Source organism: Macrobrachium rosenbergii, chromosome 4 (genome assembly GCF_040412425.1).
Source record: "Macrobrachium rosenbergii isolate ZJJX-2024 chromosome 4, ASM4041242v1, whole genome shotgun sequence".
Lineage (NCBI taxonomy): Eukaryota > Metazoa > Arthropoda > Malacostraca > Decapoda > Palaemonidae > Macrobrachium > Macrobrachium rosenbergii.
In genome coordinates this window covers 7,190,001-7,200,030 of record NC_089744.1, presented here as the reverse complement: position 1 = coordinate 7,200,030, position 10,030 = coordinate 7,190,001, and the positions used below count along the sequence as shown (strand labels likewise).

The 10,030-nt window shown below is 32.3% G+C and overlaps 1 long non-coding RNA gene across 1 annotated transcript in view; it reads right to left on the bottom strand.

Moving 5' to 3' along the window:
- Positions 1–1,225: 1,225 nt before the first annotated feature.
- LOC136838294 (uncharacterized) overlaps positions 1,226–10,030 on the bottom strand; it is a 252,169-nt gene continuing 243,364 nt past the window's right edge. Inside the window, exons 3-4 of the long non-coding RNA XR_010852925.1 lie at positions 4,675–4,951; positions 1,226–2,659 (exon numbers count right to left, since the gene is read on the bottom strand). This is a non-coding gene — a long non-coding RNA (uncharacterized lncRNA). The remainder of the gene's footprint in view (positions 2,660–4,674; positions 4,952–10,030) is intronic.

The window sequence follows — 10,030 nt, the reverse complement described above, 5'->3', positions numbered from 1 at the left end:
TCCGAAGATTAAGTAGTTTGGCCTAAATGATTTGAAAAGAAGAAGAAAAAGAAGATTTTTTTTAATCGTCGACTTAATGGAATGACCTGACTAAAGACCTGTCATACTACGAAACATTTTTGCAATTCTGTTCAAGAGGGAATTTATGAAGTATCACAATATTCTACGCACGTTTAATAAAATGTTGAGCCTTCTGAAAGGAGGGTGAATTATGTCGTTGTAAAAGGCATTCTCCTCACGTCACTATGCAAGTACACAAGCAACAATGAATCATGCCATCATTTGCATTGGTAATCAAACGCCACCAGGTCTCGTGACCGGGGTGCAGGACCGTGCAGTTAAGGGGTTCACCCTAAAGCCCTCCCTCAGAATCAGAGGGGTACAACTTTTGGAATCCCGACGTCTTTTAGAAAATGTAAAAACACTCATACACACTCATGTATGTAATCAAGGCTACAGGAGGAGCTTATTGCCGCGAGATAGGATTACTAACAAAGCTCCTGAACTCCTTTTTCTCCTCTGTTCTTCAGAATGTCTCTCGTCTCTCAATTAACTATCATAGCAACCCAACACGGAAAGGCAAAAGCTAAAGAAAAACAAAACGGCGTCATAACAATATGTAATCCATCAATAAAGCAGAATATTAATAAATGTAAATCCCAACATAATTTCATTGCAATTTATATCCAGTCCAGGAGAACGTACCATGGTTACACTTTAAACATATATATATATATATATATATATATATATATATATATATATATATATATATATATATATATATATATATATATATATATATATATATATATATATATATATATATATATATATATATATATATATATATATATATATATATATATATATATATATATATATGTGTATATATATATATATATATATATATATATATATATATATATGTATATATATATATATATATATATACATACATACATATATATATATATATATATATATATATATATATATATATATATATATATATATATATATATATATATATATATATATATATTAAAGGAAAAGGAAAACAAGCAGATTCCAAGTGCAGTAATTTAATCCTACGTTTCGTGACCTTTTGTCACATCATCAGGGACATCTATAAATGAAAATTCAGACATTAGAGTGCTTTCGAAACATTAGGCAATATATGAAAATATATGCACTGAAATACACTTAAAAATTGCACTTAAAAAACCACGAAATTAAAATTATGTAAAAATGAATAAGGCACTAAGTAAAATCACAGACACACTAAAAACTATGCAATAAATTACACATACACTAAACATAAAAGAAGAGAATTTAAAATTACACAATAAAAATGGAATAACAAAACCAATAGGTAAAATCACCAACACACTTGCGGGAAAAACACCAACCTTTCAGAGCAAGAGTAAAAAGCACACTAAAATTCATATAAACATACAGACCAGAGAACCGAAAATATAAACAACCAAATTAGGCAATAAACAGTGGAACAGCCGTAGCTTGGTGATTAAGCGAAGGGACTTTCAATTTGATATTGAGGCTCTCAAGTATAAGTAATTCTGATGTTTCTTTTGCTTGACCTATAATTTTGAAATAATCGTGCTAACAACTGTAAAACACCTATTAATTTTGGCATACATTTTGCCAAGCATGAGGGCTTTCTTAAAGAAAGTTCCTTAATGTCAACAGCAGCATATACAAAAAGACTAATTACAGTACTACGTAAATACTTTGAGTAAATACAATTAAGCTGAACAACGGATTTTTCAAAAATTACACCGGTTCCGATAACTTTAATAGATATTTGCTAATCTTTTTATTTCATTCACAAAAAAAGGACGACATAGGAAGTGGATTTAGAATCAGTTGTGATCTGTTTGTTATCCTTTCGTTTGTATTCATGATTTCATCACAAAGGAATAATATTTGCTTTCCAGTAAAGTGAGACTTTGGGTATCTTTGATTACATTAATACACAACTGTCAAAGATAAACTAGATTCTGTATGACTCTGGATTGAATAATATAGACTAAAATTTTCACACACGCAGTTTCCATTAAAACTAAATGAAAATCATGAATATTTACGTATTTCTCCTTCCATAAGCATTACGGTTACCCAAAACTAACACACGAGTGTCTGCTGGGAAAGGGGGCATAAGATTACCGCGGAGATTGCGAGGAAGACAATCCTCAGTAGCGCCTGCAAGATAATGGAGGAATGGAAATAGCAATTTCCTCGTCCATGATTCATCATCACATCTATCATGGACAAAACGATGAATCATTACTCCAAGCACCAGGCTCTCGCTTCAGCTTCCAACATGGCAACAAAGTATGAATTCCGAGATTCAGGCTCACTGGGGCGACCGCCGAGGCCACTCGGAACTGAAGCCAAGAGACACTTGTGCCGATGCAAAGGTGTCTTCCTTTGGTGGAAATTGCAGGAAACTGGTGGAGAATTACGCCTGTATTAATGGCTCTCTTGCTGTGGATTGGGTTTCGATGTGTGTGTTTGTTCACAAGGCAATGGTTATTCACGACCTGAGAGCGCTTTATTAACGGAGGATCAAATGACCTGCGCCTCACATAAACAGAGTGGTGCAAGCTCTTGGCGTTATGAGTTGTCATCATGATAACTGCGAAATGAAGAATTAAATGCAATGAATTTTATTGTTCATCAAATGTAAAAATTAAATGCAGAAGACATGAGCTAAACAAAACGCCCTGAGTAAAATTTGAATCAAGAAATGAGCTGGAAAAAAAAAGAGGCAGAATTAAATTGATATGAGGAAGTTCATCAGATATTACATAGCTGACAAAATAGAATAGATAAATAAGTGTAGCATAAGAGTTTTATGCACGAACAATGGAAATAATATAAATATTTTTGTGCTGTTTTACAATGCAAACAATGCATTTATTTTTATGATTTATGTGACCAATCACGTATTAACATCAGTAACCTGACTAGAAGATACTTTAATCACAAATATTCTACAGCGTTTTTTTAGCAACAAAAACACTGTTACCACTTTAAAAGCATGAAAAGATAAAATGAATCTTGAAATTAAAATGGATGTACTTTTATGTTTTGACTTGTGTATATACAACATAAAAGCACAACTCTTGAGTAACATTTTTTTTTCTGAACTAGAACTGAAGTTCTTCTCTAAACAAACTGGTACACAGTACTATACAGATAAGACTGGTCTGTATAATACTGTATCGAAATTTCCACAATTTAAAAATGACACCAAACGACCAGAAATTGCTATAGAAACCAATTCTTTAAAATCGTCCAGTTATAATAGCACGCGAGAAAGAAAATTTTAAATAACTCTGTGACTTTTCCACTTTATATCTAAACATACTCTTTCATGACATCGAAAAGGATGAGAAAATGCTATTTTCAGCGTTTTATGAATTATAATAAAATTAATGAGCCGTAGAAAAGTTGATTACAAACGCATATCCGTCAAAACGTGAAGAAAAATCGCCCGTGAAAATATTTCTCCTACAAGCGCTATTTGTTCCAGATTTTCTTCATCATTCATTGTCAGGTCAAGTCGGTATCTGAAACTCGGCCACGGCCTCCTCTTCGGTAGAAAGTTTTCGCTCTTCCTTATTATCACGTGCGTGAATAGATTTCGATGCGTTTAATGTTTTCTGCTCATGCAAGAGCTTCTTCGTCATAAAAGCTTATTAGACTAACGAGGAAAATGCATTTTGCATACACCACACTTCAAAAGGGAAGCCGCGTCGTTGGTCTCGTCAGTATGGAAGCTTGCAGTAAATCTAGCTCTCGGTAACGCTAATAGCCTATCCAACGCAATATACTGTCTTGGGCAATATTTTTTTTTTTTCACCGTTAACACACAACAATTTTTCTTGAGTGTTGTGGTATTCAGTTTGTCAGTCTATTATTATAATGATATTTAACTAGCTCCTCTTGGATTCAGGCAATATGATACTTTATGCCTTTCCTTGAGAGATAACATAAAACGGAAAATTACTATGGATCATTTGTTAAATCTCTGATTTTTGGCCATACTACTTACTTTAAGACACGGTCTATTTTAAGATATTCAGTTTGTTAAGTGTTTTAGTTACTGTGACCAAAATTAAGAAAAAAAGTCAATCGTCGTCAGAGGTGTTTTAGACATTACATCTATTTCATATACACCGACATCGCTGCGGTTCGCTTATCACACAGGAAAATTGTACAATTTCTTGTTTATCATTAAAAATTCATATTGGAGATAGAAGTATATTTTAGTTTAACCAGACCACTGAGCTGATTAACACCTCTCCTAGGGCTGGCCTGAAGGATTAGATTTATTTTACGTGGCTAAGAACCAACTGGTTACCTAGCACCGCGACCTACAGCTTATTGTGGAATCCGAGCCACATTATGACGAGAAATGAATTTCTATCATCAGAAATAAATTCCTCTAATTCTTCACTGGCCGGTCGGAGAGTCGAACGCTGGGCCAACAGCGTGCTAGCCGAGAGCGCTACCCACCCAACCAACGAAGAACTATTTTGGAGATAAACATCCCCCATACGAACTATCCTTCAGTGGTAAGAGCCAAGTCCTTTTGCTGAAAACTTTCAAATTACCCCCTGACTGTTGCCAAAAACACATTCTTACCGTTCGTTTCATCTGAAAGGCGCCTTGCAAATAGAGCTAATTAGTGATTCCTTGTAAGTTCCGCGGTAATCATGCCTTGTCCCGTTTTGTAACGAGACTGAAAATGACTTCTTTCCCCAGTAGAGTTTTGGCACACAACTCTGCGTCAATGAGTTAATGAAAGACGCTGTAATGTGAAGACGCGCGAATCACCTCTGTAAGATTATGTTGAATGATATCGGTATCAGCATATGCGCTCTCTCTTTATATTCATTTCCACGGATGCTGTCAGATAGGCCTGAAATTAGAAGACGGCACATATTTAATTTCCATATATATATATATATATATATATATATATATATATATATATATATATATATATATATATATATATATATATATATATATATATATATATATATATATATATATATATATATATAATTAGTTTTATTTCACTTTTGTCTGCTTCATTCTTCATAACAGATACTGCTTCATAAGAAAAAAACAATTCGGCTTCTTTTGATACATTAAAAGATACGCGAAATTAAATGCAATAAAAGACATAAACAGAGCAATAAACTGAGAAACCGTTCAACGAAACTAAAAGACAAAAGGAAAATAAAGAAATAGGTATAAATATTAAATAAATAACAATAAATATCAAGCAAAGAAATGCGACGAAGTTTCTTCGGCGCAATCGAGTTTTCTGTACAGCCGCTACTGCGTATAATCAAGGCCACCACAAATAGATCTAATCTTTCGGTGGTTTCGGTATAAAAGGATATGAGCCGCGCCCCATTTAACCAAGGCCCGGTGGTGGCCTATCCTATACCGTTGCCAGTAGGACGATTATGGCTAACTTTAACCCCAAATAAAATAAAAACTTCTGAGGCTAGAGGGCTGCAATTTGGTATTTTTGATGATTGGAGGGTGGATGATCTCACATACCAATTTGCAGCCCTCTAACCTCAGTAGTTTTTAAGATCTGAGGGCGGACAGAAAAAGTGAGGACGGAAAAAAGTGCGGACGGACAGACAAAGCCGGCACAAAAGTTTTTTTTTACAGAAAATATAAAACGGAGAAAAACATCTCTGTAGTTGAAAACGTACGCCGTGGCTGTTGGTACAGCTCACGAGTCAGTTCTGTTAGGTCCATGGACCGCACCAGTCTGCTGCCCACTAGTCCATCCAGTAGTAAGTGGATCCATCAGAGCAGACAACGTCATAGCTAAAAACTTGCTTGGAAACTGAAAGGCGGCACAAGTCTAGCAGAACCACAAGCCTGACGGAAAATATGTACATGTACACGCACAAGTGCGCGCGCGCGCACACACACACACGCACACACACATATATATGTATATACATTTATATATATAATATACATACACACACATATATACATAGGCCTAGAAGGAACTGTGTGTGTGTGTGTATGTTTGTGTGTGCAGACGCTAGAGGGCGACGGAGTATGAAATAGAGAGCGCCTAATGGTCGTATACGCTAGACCTATGCCATACATCTATTCAAGGAAAAAATATCCTAATTTTAGTTTTTTATCAATTTTAATTCAATTTCCATTATAGTATTTCCCCCCAAAACTAGACTGGCAACCTATGCACGATGAACTGAATATACTCAACACTAGTCTGAATCCTATGAATCTTACGTAGAAATGACTTATTATTTTTTATCTTAGAATTTCGAATGTTGCAATGGAAATGTTGATTTATAAATCTTGAAAGGAACATATATTTATATCAGGAGGACATTTGAGAATTATTTTTTGTTGATATGGGAGATACAGTAAAAGCAATTGCATCCTCCTTCATTTGCTGATAAACGGCAAGGTAAAAGTATCAGCTAATTAATTATGGAATATATATATATGTATATATATATATATATATTATATATATATATATATATATATATAATATATATATATATATATATATATATATATATATATATATATATATATATATATATATATATATATATATATATACATACATACATACTTATATATTTATATATATATATATATATATTTATATATATATATATATATATATATATATATATATATATATATATATATATATATATATATATATATATATATATATATATATATATATATATATATATATATATATATATATATATATATATATATATATATATATATATATATAAAGGTAAATTTCAAACGAAGGAAAATCAAACAACGGAGTGGTTGCTAGGCCTTTCAACACACGGTCCTAGCAACCACTCCGTTGTTTCAATCTTCCTTCGTGGCATTTGCTACTATTTGTACATTCATCACGTTCCATATCTTCGTGATTCAGTTATAAACACACACACACACACTCACACACAGATATATATATATATATATATATATATATATATATATATATATATATATATATATATATATATATATATATATATAATCGGATGCTTTCTAATATAATTTTTTTACCTTGGATATGGAGCCATTAATGAAAATTCAATTACTCATCGAATAGATTTCAAACACGGTAGATAAATATTCAAAGGGAAAATATCTGATTTTGAACATTTTTCTCTTTAAAAAAATTATTCCATTAAAAATGTATTCCCATTCTATTGTGTCATTGTACACTGGTTTCACAATACTAAAGGTTAATTTAAACTGTTTGCAATATACCTCGATACTTGCCTAAATAATATACATTACTCCCAAAACCTTAGCAGAAATTGTTCTTCTAAATGCTCTCCAGATATACGTATCGACTATCTCCCGTATACAAATGTTTTTGAGTTTAAGAGTTCTGAAATGGTACTTTCATTCCTACTCAGAACTTGTTTTCAATAACATCTAGCTACACCAAGTCAAAATGGAGCTCTTACTTACATTGCCGACACAGGCACTCATTCCGACCTCGTTAATATAGCTAACAGTAAGTGTTCGGGGCATTTGCATGATGCTTCTAAGGGCCAAGCATGTAGTTGTCTAAAGCAAGTGTAGATCTATGAGGTAAGAAAAGAGAATAACATTGTTGATTAAAATACGATAAAAAATACTCTTGGATAAAGATCCAGTGCGTCTTTTGACAAGGAGAGGAAGAATAGAAGGACATAGAATAAAAGGGGATAAATGGTGGATGATTCAGGCCATTTTTCTTATAATTCCTATCAATTCTTCGTAATTGCCTTTCGTTGGGAAACATGATGCCCTCTCACCCGTAATAGATATAAACGACACTGGAACGTGACGGAATTCTGAGATAACCTTTGCGGATACCTTCCACGGAACAATGGCTTTTCTTTATATACATAGACACGAGAGTGTGTGTGTGTATGTGTGTGTGTGTGTATGTATATATATATATATGTATATATATACATATATTATACATATATATACACACACATATATATTATATATATATATATATATATATATATATATATATATATATATATATATATATATATATATATATATATATATATATATATATATATATATATATATATATATATATATATATATATATATATACATATATGCATTTACAATCGTATGCTCATGACATGACTATGAACACGATAGCAAGGTGACTGTACAGTACATTCATCTCTGTCTATCTGTTTGTCAGTTCACAACATAATTCAGAAAATTAATTGTGATTTTTATTTGTTCTCTTTGAATTTTTCTATGACTTATTAATGTTTATTAGTCATTTTAATTTAATCCAAATTCTTGACGAAAGATCTCAGGTTATCACGTGTCCTGTTGCTTATGAATCTTCAAATTTTCTATAATGTGATACAATCGTTGAACCCTTAACCTGTATTATGCCAATTTTCATTCAATGAGTTCGCATTAGCAAGATAACAAAACACTGAAATAAATGAACGACAGTCACTCATGTAGGTAAAATGTGATAGATATCAATGATGTGTTGCTTAGTGACAAATTTGAATTACATTAAAGCTGAACTAGACTCAAAGCTGGAAATGAACGCTAGAATACGCCTGGATAAATAGTAAAGCAAAGTTTATGATAGGTAGCAACCTTTCACAGTAAGAAGTGTATAATGATCCACAAGTGAGAGAGGTAAGCTTTATTCATTGCCATTCTTATTCTTAATAATAATTCCCAATAATTTTCATATTAAAATTCGTCATCACACTATAAGTCACACGCGTTAACCACAAGTAACTGAGAAGGTACGTAACTCTCTCTCTCTCTCTCTCTCTCTCTCTCTCTCTCTCTCTCTCTCTCTCTCTCTCTCGTGAGGTCTTCAGCTGATCAAAATATACATATTTCATCTCTTACCCCCTATTTGCCTATTTTTTTCTGACCAATAGACACAGAACTAAGAGCTCCTTTTCGATATCCCGTTAATTATTCATTCTCATACATTAAGTACCTTGCCTTTTCATCTGTACATAATATATTTCATCATTATGAAACAGGTTGATGCAACCAAGTGGTTAATGACTGACCCTTGACTTGCCTCCAATCGTTATCTCAAGGCATTTGGTTAGTAATTTTTCTTATATCATTATTACTATACAACAGTTATTTATAACTTTTTAGTATTTCTAGAGGTTTTGGACTCCATCTATGATATCAATTAACTCTTTTTCCATCTACAATATTTTAAAGCAATGCTATGACACTTTCTTTTTATTTTTCACTTTCAGAATTATTTCAGACAAATCTATGATCTTTTTCTATATCATCCCGTGAGTGTCATATAAGTGTGACTATTAACTCTTAATTTTTGGTTAATGTCGATGAATATATAATTGTAGTGTAGCTGCATAACTCACGATAAGGTAGAAATAATACTAGTGTCTATTTAGTAAGCTAGATCTATATAAATCAGGCAGAGGGTCAGAAAAGAAAAAGTAGGTAATTAACCGGAGACCAAGATGTTCTTATCGTTTCCTTTATAGCAACATTAATAATCCTGCAACTACTTTACAACCCACATATTTTACCGACATGTTATGAAGAATCGGAAGAATGCAGCTACCCAGTCATCGGACGCCTTACGGAATTTAAAAATCACTTCAAACCTAACATCTTACCACTTCCACTTCGTCCAAAAGGTATTTACATCCCAAGATCTAAAATAACATTTAACACTCATTCAGGGCCTGCTAGTTAATGATATGTGTTTATATATATATATATATATATATATATATATATATATATATATATATATATATATATATGTATGTGTGTGTGTGTGTGTGTGTGTGTGTATATATGTATATATATACATGTATATATATATTATATATAAACACATAAATGCATATATATACATATGTATATATATGAGTGTGTGTGTGTGCGT